Here is a 14,976-nt window from a genome sequence, read left to right as displayed (position 1 = left end):
AGATGCCCCGGGCGCCCGGGGCTGGGCAGCTGGCCGGGGGAGCGTGTAAGTGGGTTTCGAGAGGTGACAGCTCGTGCCCTTGTCCCTACCCCATCCACTCACCTGGGCTCGCCGCGCCCGGCCGCCCAGCAGGCAGCCCTAGGCCCCGGCCGCTTCGTCCCGCCGCCGGCCGCAGCGCTGCTCCGGCGCCTCCTTTTGTTTGTCCCTCACTGCACCACTCAGGCTCCTCCGCCCCGGAAGTGACGTCACCGCCGGGCGCGAACGCGGCGGCCAGGGCGTCGCCATGTTTATGAGGGGAATCTGTCTGAGCCTTCACCCGTGCTCACCCCTACGCCAGCGCCCTGTTACTTCGGGGCGGAAGTAGCGGAGCCCGGACTCGGCCCCCTTAAAGGGACAAGAAGTGCTGCAACCTACCGAGTGTACTTGGGGAACAAGAGGTGAAACGGCCCAGGTGGGGGTAAGTAGCTGTGTCGGAGCGTCACTGCCCGGAGGCTGGGTGTAGAGGCTGAGAGGGCCGGCTAACGGTTCCGATCTTGGTTGTGCCAGGGTGCTTAATGAGTTTGGTGCTGCTAGTATAAAGGAGTGGCTGCTCAGAATGATTGAGCCGCCCGCGGGAATCAACTGTGCTTGCTGCTCGCTGATCCGCACTCGGACACTGGGGCTGGTCCTCCCTGCACCCAAATCCCCCTCCCACGATCGCGCCCGTGGAGATGACACCCGAGGCAACAGCGAATTCTGGGCAGATTTGGGGTTGGAACTGGATCCTCGGACTCCAGCTCTGCAGCTTCGTGGATCCCCCTGGGTCCTCGCAAATTCCCTGGCTGATAGCAGTAATGGCAACCAAATTAAAAAATAATCCATACAATGGAATATTGTGCAGCTATTTAAGACGGAAAATGTTCAATATGCACTAATAGAGGGAGATTTCTAAGATACCTTAGGTGAAAAAAGGAAGGAACAGAAAAAACAGCGTTGATGGGTGCTATCGTTTGCCTAGAAGGACGCGTGAGGGTTGGGGAATCTGCGGGTGTGCACGCCAGCTGTCTGATAAGATGCACAAGAAGTTGTTAATTGCGGTTGCCTGGGACAGGACAACAGGGGTCCTGGGTACCTGGGCCAGGGCGAGAAATTTACTACCATGTGCACAGATAGATCATTTAAAATAAGATGGTGAAGACAGTCACGGCTCCCATCCATCACATGTTAAGCCAATGCCTAGTTTCACCTCTCCTGATGGGAGGTCTTATTTTTCCCTTTTAATAGAAGAGAAAAGAACCTTAGAGAGGTTAGGAAACTTAGCAATATCATAGCCAGGAAGTGGAGAAGCTGGAATTTGAGCCCTGGGCGATTTTACGCTAATGCCCATCATCTAGCTTATCCCCCCAACTGAGAAGCTTTTTGTTGTCAGTCATGCAACAACCGTCTTGGGCCTGGCACACAACAGGCGTCCAGTAACTATTTATTGACATGATGTGTAGTGTGAAAAGCAAACGTGGAAGGTCAGAGCCCAAGCTTAAAGTCCAGGGCCTGGGTGGACTGTGGGCCTGGCAGGTACTCCATAGGCCTCCATGTTCCCACCTGTAAAATGAACAACCAGAACCACAGTTGCACACTGAGGATTTTTAGCCCAGTTTTTGAGGCTTCGTTAATAAGGAGGAAATAAAAAGCCTAAAAGGGGGTAAAATATCAGCCAGGGGCGGTAGCTTACACCTGTAATCCCAGCACTTTGGGAGGCTGAGGCGGGCGGATCACAAGGTCAGGAGTTCAAGACCAGCCTGGCCAACATGGTGAAACTCCATCTCTACTAAAAAATAAAAATTAGCCAGGCGTGGTGGCGTGTGCCTGTAGTCCCAGCTACTCAGGAGGCTGAGGCAGGAAACTCACTGGAACCCAGGAGGCAGAGGTTGCAGTGAGCCAAGATCACTCTAACTTGGGCGACAGAGCAAGACTCCATCTCAAAAAAAAAAAAAAAAAAAAAAGCGGCAGTGGGGGTGGTGGTTGAAATGTCACTGGTAATATTCTTTTGATAAATATGCATTCATTCGGTCATTATTCTGGGCATTGTGGAGATAGTAATCAGGAGCTTACATTTTAGAAGGAAGGGAAAGGTAAATCACAAAACAAGTAACTCAATAAATAATTTAATTTCAGATCATAATAGGTGCTGTGAAGATGACAGATCTTGTGACTGTTCCCATGTGTTATACTTTGTGCTTTACACACAGATAAGCCTCATTTTACAGATAAGTGAGGCACAGAGCGATTAAGAAAGTTGCCCAGGCCGGGTGCGGTGGCTCAAGCTTGTAATCCCAGCACTTTGGGAGGCCGAGGCGGGTGGATCACGAGGTCGAGAGATCGAGACCATCTTGGTCAACATGGTGAAACCCCGTCTCTACTAAAAATACAAAAAATTAGCTGGGCATGGTGGCACGTGCCTGTAATCCCAGCTACTCAGGAGGCTGAGGCAGGAGAATTGCCTGAACCCAGGAGGCGGAGGTTGCGGTGAGCCGAGATCGGGCCATTGCACTCCAGCCTGGGTAACAAGAGCAGAACTCCATCTCAAAAAAAAAAAAAAAAAAAAAGAAAGTTGCCCGAAGGAGGCTCCTAAAGGTCTCCCTTCCTCCTTAGGAAGGCTGTTCGCTGTTGCGCTCCTGGGCCTCTCCCTCAGCTTCCTGGGATCATCTGTGCTAATGCTTTGGGGGCCTACTGTGTGTTGGGTAGGATGCTAGAGACTGAGGATCTGGTGGAGAGCAGGTCAAACATGAAGTTCCTGTCCTGGGAGTTGAGTGCCCCTGTGCTGAGTGTCTTGAGGCTGGGAGCCCAAGACCTTGGGATCATCCAGGAGGGGACATGTGGCTTAGCTTCAGTGGGGTCAGAAAGGAAAGGACTTTCAATGTGACGGGAAACTGTAGGATGTCTGGAAGGAGAAATGATGGGGCTGGAGACTCAAGCAGAGATGGGCTCCTACCCTGGACTTGGCCTCGGGGTCCGCTAGGAAATTGAGGGTGACCGACAGGATTGGAGAATATGCAAGTTAGACCCGTCCAGTCTGACTTCAGCAGGAATCTTTCCTCCTGGAGAAGACCTCCATTAGGTGCCAAACACCCGAGCTCCACAACTAACCTCTCCAAGCTCCAAAGACCAGGGTTCCTGATTTTATAATCCAGGTGAGGGTGATAAAGGAACAGACGCATTCACAGCCATGAGGCAGTCACTGTAACAACTCCTGCCAGAACAGACCTGGGGCCACATCCCACTCCTGGATGGCACTGCCCATTCCCTGCATAATTTCTAACACGCTCATCTATGCCCTCATTCCCTGGCTTGCAGCTGAGGCCTCCTAGTGCTTTTTTGGGACTTTGGGTAAGTCATTTCCCCTCTCTAAGCCTCAATTTCCCCACCTGTAAACTGATGCCACCTTCTTGGTGGGTCGTGGTGGCTCACACCTGTAATCCCAGCACTTATGGAGGCCTTGGCGGGTGGATTACGAGGTCAAGAGATTCAGACTATCCTGGCCAACATGGTGAAATCCTGTCTCTACTAAAAATACAACAATTAGTTGGGCATGGTGGCAGGTGCCTATAATCCCAGCTACTCAGGAGGCTGAGGCAGGAGAATCACTTGAACCAGGGTGTAAGAGGTTGCAGTGAGCTGAAATCATGCCACTGCACTCCAGCCTGGCAACAGAGCGAGACTATGTCTCAAAAATACAAATAAAAATAAAACTGATGCCACCTTCTCTAGGGTTCCTGCCAGGCTATCTGCCTGTCTGTTGTGGGTTCCTTTAATGTACAAAGCTGAGTGAGATTGCGGTTTTGAACCTGGGTCCTGTACCAGGAGGAATAAATGGAAGGATACCCACTGTTTGTCTCACTCAGGGTCTTCCACCAACCCCTCGAGCCTGAACCCTGCAGTCTGGACTCCCAGAAGTGGTTTCTGTCTCCTCTGCCAATTCCTCAGCTCGAGGGGACTGTGTGTGAGTACTGTGATTGTTATCCTCAGGCCATTCTCTCTAAACATTGACCCGACGGATTGTCACCAAACATTTGTCTTCAGGAGACTGTTTTTATCTGTCAAAAAAAATTAGGATTCACTATATAAGAGATTTTTTTCATTTTGCTTGGTTACTATGGAAAGCCTTATAGGTTTAAATGTTAATAGCTTGTTGGCGAGGTGCGGAGGCTCACGCCTGTAATCCCAGAAATTTGGAAGGCTGAGGTGGGAGGATCGCTTGAGCTCAGGAGTTCAATACCATCCTGGGCAACATGGTAAAACCTCATCTCTACCAAAAATGCAAAAATTAGCTGGGCGTGGTGGCGCGTGCCTGTGGTCCCAGGTACTCGGGAGGCTCAGGCACAAGAATCACTTGAATCCGGGAGGCAGAGGTTGTAGTGAGCCGAGATTGTGCCACTGCACTCCAGCTTGGGCAATAGAGCACAACTGTCTCAGAAAAAAAAAAGTTAACCTGTTGTCACTGACAGGTGGCTATGAGCCAGGACCCACAGTATACTCTCTGTGGATTCTCGTCACCCCCATTGTACAGATGAGAAAGCTGAGCCTCCAAGTTTCCATGCTCTGGCATGATCAAGGTCCCATAGCTAGTTTATGGTGGAGCTGTGACCATCTGATCCAAGTTCAAGCTTTGGTCTTTGTGGTTGTTCGTGTAGTACACTGGTCTTCCTGGGCATAGTATCACCTATCCTGTACCCCTTTTCTAGAAGTGCCATGATGTGTGTTGTGCCAGTAACTGGGCATCTCCTGGCATTTTAAGCCCAGGGATGCTAAATATCCTTCAAAGCTCTGGATAGCTCTCCCCAGTGAAGAACTGACTCACCTCTAATTCTAAGTGTGCCCCTATTAAGAAGCTCCAGAACCGAATCTTGTCATTTGCTTGAGTGATGTGGCGTCATTTGCTTGAGTGATGTGGCATGGGGCCAGCCTGAGAAGCCAGGGTCACCTTGCCTGCTGTTGGAAGCAGCCATGCAAGGTGGAGTTGGACACGGCATGGTTTCTGACCCCGAGGGGCTGGTGGTCAGCCACAGCACTCACCTCCTGAGAGAAGATTTCAGGGGACAGAATTGGGACTTTGGAAATAGGCAAGCCGGGGTTTGAATCACAGCTGGAGCTCTCTAGGTGGAGTGAGCTTTCCTTGTTCTCCTCTTGCGGAAGATAGAGGCAATAATACCATCCTAATCAGCTGTGGTGAGGATCAGAGAATTTAGCACGGGGTTGGGGGGCGTCAGGCACAGGTAGGTGCTCTCTGAGTTCAGCAAAGGGCCTGGGTGGACACAGAAGCTTCGGAGAGGAGGAATGGGTGGGGCTAAGCCCTGCCAGGGGTTTTGGATTGAAGGATATGCCAGGCAGGGGGAACAAATTGAGTGAAGGTGGGCAACATCTATTCAAAAGCAGGCCGGGTGTGGTGGCTCACACCTGTAATCCCAGCACTTTGGGAGGCTCAGGCAGGCGGATCACCTGTGATCAGGAATTCGAGACCAGCCTGGCCAACATGGTGAAACTCCGTCTCTACAGAAATACAAAAATTAGCTAGGCATGATGATAGGTGCCTGTAATCCCAGCTACTTGGAAGGCTGAGGCAGGAGAATCACTTGAACCCGGGAGGCGGAGGTTGCAGTGAGCTAAGATCATGCCATTACACTCAAGCCTAGGTGACGAAGTGAGACTCCATCTCAAAAAAAAAAAAAAAAAAAATTAGCCGGCCATGGTGATGTGCACCTGTAATCCCAGCTACTCAGGAGACTGACGCAGGAGAATCACTTGAACCTGGGAGATGGAGGTTGCAGTGAGCCTAGATTATTGTGCCATTGCACTCCAGCCTGGGTGACAGGGTAACAGAGAGAGACTCTGTCTCAGAAAACAAAAACAGAGGATGACTGGATGAAGTGGTTCGTGCCTGTAATCCAAGCTATAATCCCAGCACTTTTGGAGGCTGACATGGGAGGATCACTTGAGCTCATGAGTTCAAGACCAGCCTGGGCAACATAGGGAGACCCCGTATTTAAAAAAAAAAAAAAAAAAAAAAAAAAGCAAAGGATTTGAGAGCCAGGGGTGGTGGCATGCACCTATAGTTCCAGCTACTCAGAAAGCTGAGGCAGGAGGATCACTTGAGCTCAGGAGTTTGAGGCTTCTGGGTGACAATACAAGACCCTATCTCTAAAAAAAGAGTAAAGGGAGGGAAGGTGGAGGCTGCCAAGCCTGGATTCGGGACAGCTCCAAAGGCCAGGCTGAGGAGGCTTTGGACCTTGTCCAGCATTACTATAGGCTGCTGGGCAGAGCTGGTACAGTGGGAGTTGGGGGACAGTGGCATAGCTCACACCAGCCCCTGGGTTATTGACATCAGCCCCTGGAATGCATCACTGACGCATTCCAGGTGCCCAGGGGTCATCCACTGCCTTCAGGTCAAGCAAATGGCCAGTAGCTGCCCAGGCTGATAGAGGCGTGTGTCAGAGGAGGGCACAGGCCACTGGCCCTCAGCCCCTGGCCTGCCTGGCCTGGCAGCAGGGAGGCCTCAGATCTTAAATGCCTTGGAGCTTCCCCAGAAGGGTCTTGGGCACGGTAATGGTCCACAGCCCTGGTGGTGCTGGGTCTCCTCGGTGCTGCCAGAGCACCTGAGCTGCCTCCATTGCAGCAGTTCTCCCACAGATTTTTTTTTTTTTTTTTTTTTTTTTTTGAGACGGAGTTTCGCTCTTGTTACCCAGGCTGGAGTGCAATGGCGCGATCTCGGCTCACCGCAACCTCCGCCTCCTGGGTTCAGGCAATTCTCCTGCCTCAGCCTCCTGAGTAGCTGGGATTACAGGCACGAGCCACCATGCCCAGCTAATTTTTTGTATTTTTAGTAGAGACGGGGTTTCACCATGTTGACCAGGATGGTCTCGATCTCTCGACCTCGTGATCCACCCGCCTCGGCCTCCCAAAGTGCTGGGATTACAGGCTTGAGCCACCGCGCCCGGCTGCAGATTTTTTTTTTTTTTCTTGAGATGGAGTCTTGCTGTCACCCAGGCTGAAGTGTAGTGGCACAATCTTGGCTTACAGTAAACTCTGCCTTCCAGGTTCAAGCGATTTTCCTGCCTCAGCTTCCCGAATAGCTGAGATTACAGGTGCCCACCACCACACCCAGCAAATTTTTATATTTTTTGGAGAGACAGGATTTCGCCATGTTGGCTAGGCTGGTCTCAAAACTCCTGACCTCAGGTGATCCTCCTACCTCAGCTTCCCAAAGTGCTGGGATTACAGGTGTGAACCACCCTGCCAGTGAGCTGAGATCGTGTCACTGCACTCCAGTGTGGGTGACAGAATAAGACTCGTCTCAAAACCAAAAACCAAAAAACAAACAAACAAATGGACATAAATGGAATAATGGAAGAAACAGCTGTGGGGATGTCAACCCTGTAGCTGTTCACTGTTTGGGAAACTTGAGATCTGCTGCCAGAGAAACTTCGTGAAGGCAAACTTACCAGCATAAATGAGGAAGGTGGTTCTAAAGAAAAAGATGATGACCCAGAGGAAATAACATCAGCAAAAACTTCACTTAAATTAAAAGAACTCCCTGGTTCAGGCACAGTGGTTCATGCCTGTAATCCCAACACTTTGGGAGGCCGAGGTGGGCGGATCACTTGAGGTCAGTAGTTCCAGACCAGCCTGGCCAACGTGGTGAAACCGCATCCCTGGGCTGGGCGTGGTGGATCATGCCTGTAATCCTAGCACTTTGGGAGGCCAAGGCGGGTGGATCACCTGAGGTCAGGAGTTCGAGACCAGCCTGACCAACGTGGAAAAAACCCTTCTCTTCTAAAAATACAAAATTAGCCCAGCATGGTGGCGCATGCCTGTAATCCCAGCTACTCGGGAGGCTCAGGCAGGAGAATCCCTTGAACCCAGGAGGCAAAGGCTGTAGTGAGCCAAGATTGCACCACTGCACTCCAGCCTGGCTGACAGAGCCAAACTCTATCTCACACACACAAAAAAGGAACTCCGAGAGGTATTTCACAACACTAAAAGCACAAAGGATGACTAAGGATGACTTGTATTCACTAAGACACAGAAATGCCGGGTGTGGTTGTTCCCACCTGTAATAGTGCTTTGGGAGGCGAAGGCAGGACAATTGCTTGATGCCAGGAGTTCAACACCAGCCTGAGCAACATAGTGAGACCCCCATCTCTACAAAAATAAAAATAAAAATAAATAGCGAAGCATGGTGGTTCATACGTACTGTCCCAGCTACTCAGGAGGATGAGATGGGAGGATTTCCTGAGCCCAGTAGGTTGAGGCTGCAGTGATCCGAGATCATGCCATGACACTTCAGCCTTCGGAACAAACATGGAAGAAATGCTTACTCTGTATCATAAATTAAACCACTGGAAGACTGCAGCACTGTTCAGTTGACTGTTCTTTTTTTTTTTTTTGAGGCAGAGATTTGCTCTGTCACCTAGGCTGGAGTGCAGTGATGTGATCTCTGCTCACTGCAACCTCCACCTGCCAGGTTGAAGCGATTCTCCTGCCTCAGCCTCCCATGTAGCTGGGATTACAGGTGTGCAACACCATGCCCAGCAAATTTTTTGTATTTGTATTTATTTTTAATTTCTTTCTTTTTTTTTTTTTTTTGAGGAGGAGGAGTTTCGCTCTTGTTACCCAGGCTGGAGTGCAATGGCACGATCTCGGCTCACCGCAACCTCCGCCTCCTGGGTTCAGGCAATTCTCCTGCCTCAGCCTCCTGAGTAGCTGGGATTACAGGCACACGCCACCATGCCCAGCTAATTTTTGTATTTTTAGTAGAGACAGGGTTTCACCATGTTGACCAGGATGGTCTCGATCTCTTGACCTCGTGATCCACCCGCCTCGGCCCCCCAAAGTGCTGGGATTACAGGCCTGAGCCACCACGCCCGGCCTTTTAGTTTCTTTTTTCTTCTTGAGACAGAGTCTCGCTCTGTCACCCAGACTGGAATGCAGTGGCACTCCCTGCAAGCTCTGCTTCCTGGGCTCAAGCAGTTCTCCTGCCTCAGCCTCCCAAGTAGCTGGGATGGGATTAGAGGCGCCTGCCACCACACCCAGCTAAATTTTTTGGTAATTTTAGTAGAGATGGGATTTTACCATGTTGGCCAGCCTGGTCTCAAACTCCTGACCTCAAATGATCTGCCCACCTGGACCTCCCAAAGTGCTGGGATTACAGGCGTGAGTCACCATGCCTGCCCCCAGCATGGCCGTTTTTATAGTTCCACACTACTATGGAAAGTAAAGACTACCTAAATATGTACGTGTATGTATATGTATATGTATGCATTCTCACATATGTATCTATCCATAATTTATTTTGTTTATTTATTTCTTGAGACAGGATCTCACTCTGTGACGCAGGCTGGAGTGCAGGGGTGCGATCATGGCTCACTGCAGCCTTGACTGCCTGGGCTCAAGTGATACTCCCGGCTGAGCCTCCCAAGTAGCTGGGACCACAGGCATATGCCACCACACTAAGCTAATTTTTAAAAAATTATTTGTAGAGACAAGGTCTTGCTATGTTGCCCAGGCTGGTCTGGAAATCCTGCGTTGGCCTCTCAAAGTGCTGGGATTATAGGTGTGAGCCACCACGTCCAGCTTTCTCTACAATTTAAAAAAATGCACATGAAGTTATGTTGTTCTTCATCCTGCATTTTCTTTTTCTTTTCTTTCTTTTTTTTTTTTTTGAGACGGAGTTTCGCTCTTGTTACCCAGGCTGGAGTGCAATGGCGCGATCTCGGCTCACCGCAACCTCCGCCTCCTGGGTTCAGGCAATTCTCCTGCCTCAGCCTCCTGAGTAGCTCGGATTACAGGCATGTACCACCATGCCCAGCTACTTTTTTGTATTTTTAGTAGAGACGGGGTTTCACCATGTTGACCAGGATGGTCTCGATCTCGACCTCGCGATCCACCCACCTCGGCCTCCCAAAGTGCTGGGATTACAGGCTTGAGCCACCACGCCCGGCCATCCTGCATTTTCATTTGTTTGTTTTTGTTTTGTTTCAAGATAAGGTCTCACTCTGTCTCCAAAGCGGAGTATAGTGGCATGGTCTTGGCTCACTGCATCCTCAGCCTCCGGGGCTCAAGCAGTCAGTCCTCCTACCTCAGCTTCACAAGTAGCTGGGACTACAGACATGTGCCAGCATGATCAGCTAATTTTTTGTATTTTTTGTAGAGATGAGATTTCACCATGTTGCCCAGGGTGCTCTTAAACTCCTGAGCTCAAGCAATCCACCCGACTTGGCCTCCTGAAGTGCTGGGATTACAGGTGTGAGTCACCATGGCCAGGCTGTCTCTACAATGTAACACATGTAAATGGGGTTATGGCATTACATTGTTCTTCAACCTGTCTTTTTAAAAATTACCAGTCTTTTTTACTTTTTTTAAAAGTTTTTTTTTTTTTTTTGAGGCGGAGTTTCGCTCTTGTTACCCAGGCTGGAGTGCAATGGCGCGATCTCGGCTCACCGCAACCTCCGCCTCCCAGGCTCAGGCAATTCTCCTGCCTCAGCCTCCTGAGTAGCTGGGATCACAGGCATGCGCCACCACGCCCAGCTAGTTTTTTGTATTTTTAGTAGAGACGGGGTTTCACCATGTTGACCAGGATGGTCTGGATCTCTCGACCTCGTGATCCACCCGCCTCGGCCTCCCAAAGTGCTGGGATTACAGGCTTGAGCCACCGCGCCCGGCCCTTAAAAGTATTTTTTAAAAATACTTTTTTTTTTTTTTTTTTTTGGAATTGAGGTAAAATTTACCTAACATACAAATAACTATTTTAACGTGTACAGTTCAGTGGCATTTAGTGCATTCACAATGTTGGGCAAACATTATGTCACTGTAGTTTCAAAACTCTTCTTCCCTCAGGAAAACACTCCGTACCCATCAAATAATCACTCCTCCTTCCCTCCTCCCCATCCTTTGGTTACCACTCATCTGCTTTCTGTCTCTATACCAGGCGTCCCCAAACTTCTTACACAGGGGGCCAGTTCACTGTCCCTCAGGCCGTTGGAGGGCCGCCACATACTGTGCTTCTCTCACTGACCACCAATGAAAGAGGTGCCCCTTCCTGAAGTGCGGCGGGGGGCTGGATAAATGGCCTCAGGGGGCTGCATGTGGTCCACGGGCCGTAGTTTGGGGACGCCTGCTCTATACACTTGTTACTCTGGATGTTTCATAGAAAAGGAATCATAGGCCAGGCATGGTAACCCCGTCTCTACCAAAAATGCAAAAAATTAGCTGAGCATGGTGGCACACGCCTGTAGTCCCAGCTACTTGAGAGGCCGAGGCAGGAGAATCGCTTGAACCTGGGAGGGGGAGGTTGCAGTGAGCCCAGATTTCGCCACTGCACTCCAGCCTGGGTAACAGAGTGAGACTCCATCTCAAAAAAAAAAAAAAAAAAAGAGAAAGAAAAGGAATCACACCTACGTGACCTTTTGTGTCTGGCTTCTTTCACTCAGTGTGTTGTGTTCTGTCTGTTTGCTTGCTTACTTGCTTGAGACAGGGTCACCAAGACTGGAGTGCAGTGGCACGATCTCAGCTCACTGCAATCTCCACTTCCTGGGCCTCATGCGAACTACAGGCACACATTGCCATGCCTGGCTAATTTTTGTATTTTTTGTAGAGACCAGGTTTTGCCATGTTTCTCAGGCTGGTCTTGATCAGTGATCCTCCCGTTTCAGCCTTCTGAAGTGCTGGGATTACAGGCATAAGCCATGTCACCCGGCCTCACTTAATATATATATTGAGGTTCATCTAAGTTATAGCATGTATCGGTACATGTTTCATTCCTTTTTGTGGCTGAATAATATTCCATTGTATAGATATGTCACAATTTATCCATTCATCCATTGATGGACAATTCAGGTTTTTTTCACCTTTAGGCTGTGATAAATACTGCTGATATAAACATTTATATATGTGTTTCTGTGTGGAGATGCTTTCAGTTCTTTTTTTTTTTTTTTTTTTTAAAGAAAGAGAAAGAGAAAGAGGGCGAGAGAACAGGAGTCTTGCTGTATTGCCCAGGCTGGAATGCAATCTAAAAATAGGTATTAAAAACCTCTTTTATGCTGATAATTGTGCTTAACAGCGGAGACAGGAAGGAATAAGGGAAGAAAATAACAAGCAAACAGCCAACCAATATTTCTTTTTTTTTTTTTTTTTTTTTTTTGAGACGGAGTTTCACTCTCGTTACCCAGGCTGGAGTGCAATGGCGCGATCTCGGCTCACCGCAACCTCCGCCTCCCGGGTTCAGGCAATTCTCCTGCCTCAGCCTCCTGAGTAGCTGGGATTACAGGCACGCGCCACCATGCCCAGCTAATTTTTTGTATTTGTAGTAGAGACGGGGTTTCACTATGTTGACTGGGATGGTCTCGATCTCTTGACCTCGTGATCCACCCGTCTCGGCCTCCCAAAGTGCTGGGATTACAGGCTTGAGCCACCGCGCCCGGCCCCCAATATTTCTTTTAAGTCTGTGAAATGCTATGCAAATGCTGAAGAGTGATTTACTTGCAATTATGTGGTCACTTTCAAAATAGGTGTAATATGATACTGAAAAAGACGTATGTTCTCTGGACCTGGGATGAAGAATTCTATAAATATTCAGAGTTTACTTGTTCCAGGTCTAAGTTCAAATCATAGATGTCCCTGTTAATTTTCTCTTATTGATCCATCAAATATTAACAATGTGGTGTCAAAGTCTCCCGCTATTGTGCGGGAGTCCAAGTCTCTTCATAGGTCATTAAGAACTTGTCTTATGTATCTGGGTGTTCCTATATTGGGTGCATATATATTTATGATAATTGACTCCTGTTGTTGCATTGATCCTTTTACCATTAGGTAATGTCCTTCTTTGTTTCTTTTAGTCTTTGTTACTATTAAAGTCTATTTTGTCGCCGGGCGCGGTGGCTCAAGCCTGTAATCCCAGCACTTTGGGAGGCCGAGGCGGGTGGATCACAAGGTCGAGAGATCGAGACCATCCTGGTCAACATGGTGAAACCCCGTCTCTACTAAAAATACAAAAAATTAGCTGGGCACGGTGGTGCGTGCCTGTAATCCCAGCTACTCAGGAGGCTGAGGCAGGAGAATTGCCTGAACCCAGGAGGCGGAGGTTGCGGTGAGCCGAGATCGCGCCATTGCACTCCAGCCTGGGTAACAAGAGCGAAACTCCGTCTCAAAAAAAAAAAAAAAAAAAAAAAAAAGTCTATTTTGTCAGAGACAAAAGTTACAACTCCTGTTTTCTTTCTTTTTTTTCTTTTTTTTTTTGCTTTCCATTTGTTTGGCAAGTCTTCCACCAGCCCTTTTGTTTTGAGTCTTTGTGTGTCCTTGCTTATGAGATGGATCTGGAAATGGCGAACCAATTGGTTTTGACTTTTTATTCAATTTGCCTGTCTATGTCTTTGATTGGGGCATTTAATCCATTTAAATTTAGGATTAATATTGATATTTGTGAGTTTAATATTGTTGTTTAATGCTACCTGGCTATTTTGCCCATTAGTTGATATAGATTCTTCATTATGGCCGGGTGTGGTGGCTCAAGCCTTTAATCCCAGCACTTTAGGAGGCGGAGGCGGGTGGATCACAAGGTCAAGAGATCGAGACCAACCTAGTCAACATGGTGAAACCCCGTCTCTACTAAAAATACAAAAAATTAGCTGGGCATGGTGGCGCGTGCCTGTAATCTCAGCTACTCAGGAGGCTGAGGCAGGAGAATTGCCTGAACTCAGGAGGCGGAGGTTGCAGTGAGCCGAGATCACGTTATTGCACTCCAGCCTGGGTAACAAGAGCGAAACTCCATCTCAAAAAAAAAAAAAAAAAAAGAGATTCTTCATTATGGAGATAGTCTTTACCTTTTGGTAAGTTTTTGGAATGACTGATACTGGTTGTTCCTTTCTGTGTATAGTGCTTCTTTCAGAAGCTCTTGTAAAGCAGGCCTGGTGGTGATGAAATCTCTGAGTGCTTGCTTGTTTGCGAAAAATTTTATTTTTCCTTCATTTATGAAGCTTAATTTGGCTGGATATGAGATTCTGGGTTGAAAATTCTTTTCTTTGAGGTTATTGAATATTGATCCCTACTCTCTTCTAGTTTGTAGAGTTTCAGCTGAGAGATCTGCTGTGAGTCTGATAGGCTTACCTTTATGGGTAACCTGACCTTTCTCTCTAGCTGCCCTTAGAATTTTCTCCTTTATTTCAACCCTGGTGAATCTAATGCTTATGTGTCTTATGGGGTTGTTCTACTTGAGGAATATCTTTGTGGTGTTCTCTGAATTACCTGAGGTTGAGCATTCTCCTACCTTACTAGGTTAGGAAAGTTTTCCTGAATAATATTCTGAAGAATATTTTCCAGCTTGGATTCATTCTCTTCATGACATTTACATACACCTATCAAACGTAAATTAGATCTTTTCACATACTGTAGTCCCATATTTCTTGGAGACTTTGCTCATTCCTTTTTACTCTTTCTTCTCTAATCTTGTCTTCTTGTTTCATTAAGTTGGTCTTCAACCTCTGGTATCCTTTCTTCTGCTTGATCAATTCGAGTGTTAAAACCTGTTCATACTTCGCAGAGTTCTCATATTGTATTCTTCAGTTCTATTAATTCACTTACATTCCTCTCTAGATTGTCTATTCTCGTTAGGATTTCATCAAACCTTTTTTCAAGGTTCTTAGTTTCTTTACATAGGGCTAGAACATGTTCTTTTAACTCACAGAAGTTTCTTATTATCCACCTTCTGAAGCCGAAATCTGTTAATGGAATGCACTCATTCTCCATCAGCCCTTGTTCCCTTGTTGATGAGGAACTGTGGTCCCCTGTAGAGGGAGAGGCATTCTGATTTTGGGTATTCTTAGCCTTTTGACGCTGGTTTCTTGCCATCATTGTAAATTTTTCCACCTGTCGTCTTTGTAATTACTGACTTTCAAATTAGGTCTCTGAGTGGACGTCCAACTTGTTGATTCCCAGCGCCAGAATCTGAGCAAC

The 14,976-nt window shown here is 48.0% G+C and overlaps 2 protein-coding genes across 8 annotated transcripts in view; one reads left to right on the top strand and one right to left on the bottom strand.

Moving 5' to 3' along the window:
• LRRC8A (leucine rich repeat containing 8 VRAC subunit A) overlaps positions 1 to 221 on the bottom strand; it is a 41,696-nt gene extending 41,475 nt beyond the window's left edge. The window contains exon 1 of the mRNA XM_003940025.4: positions 103 to 221. The gene's annotated coding sequence lies outside the window, so the exon portion shown is untranslated. The remainder of the gene's footprint in view (positions 1 to 102) is intronic.
• The window catches only part of KYAT1 (kynurenine aminotransferase 1), a 39,880-nt gene continuing 25,094 nt past the window's right edge, over positions 191 to 14,976 (top strand). For 5 of the 7 annotated variants that reach the window (XM_003940028.4, XM_074395435.1, XM_074395432.1 and 2 more), the window contains exon 1: positions 191 to 457. The gene's annotated coding sequence lies outside the window, so the exon portion shown is untranslated. The other 2 variants (XM_074395433.1, XM_074395431.1) reach the window with 1 other exon arrangement.

Source organism: Saimiri boliviensis, chromosome 2, assembly GCF_048565385.1.
Source record: "Saimiri boliviensis isolate mSaiBol1 chromosome 2, mSaiBol1.pri, whole genome shotgun sequence".
In the NCBI taxonomy this organism is placed as follows: Eukaryota; Metazoa; Chordata; class Mammalia; order Primates; family Cebidae; genus Saimiri; species Saimiri boliviensis.
Note: the sequence above shows the minus strand (reverse complement) of the source record. Positions and strands in the feature narration are given on the sequence as shown.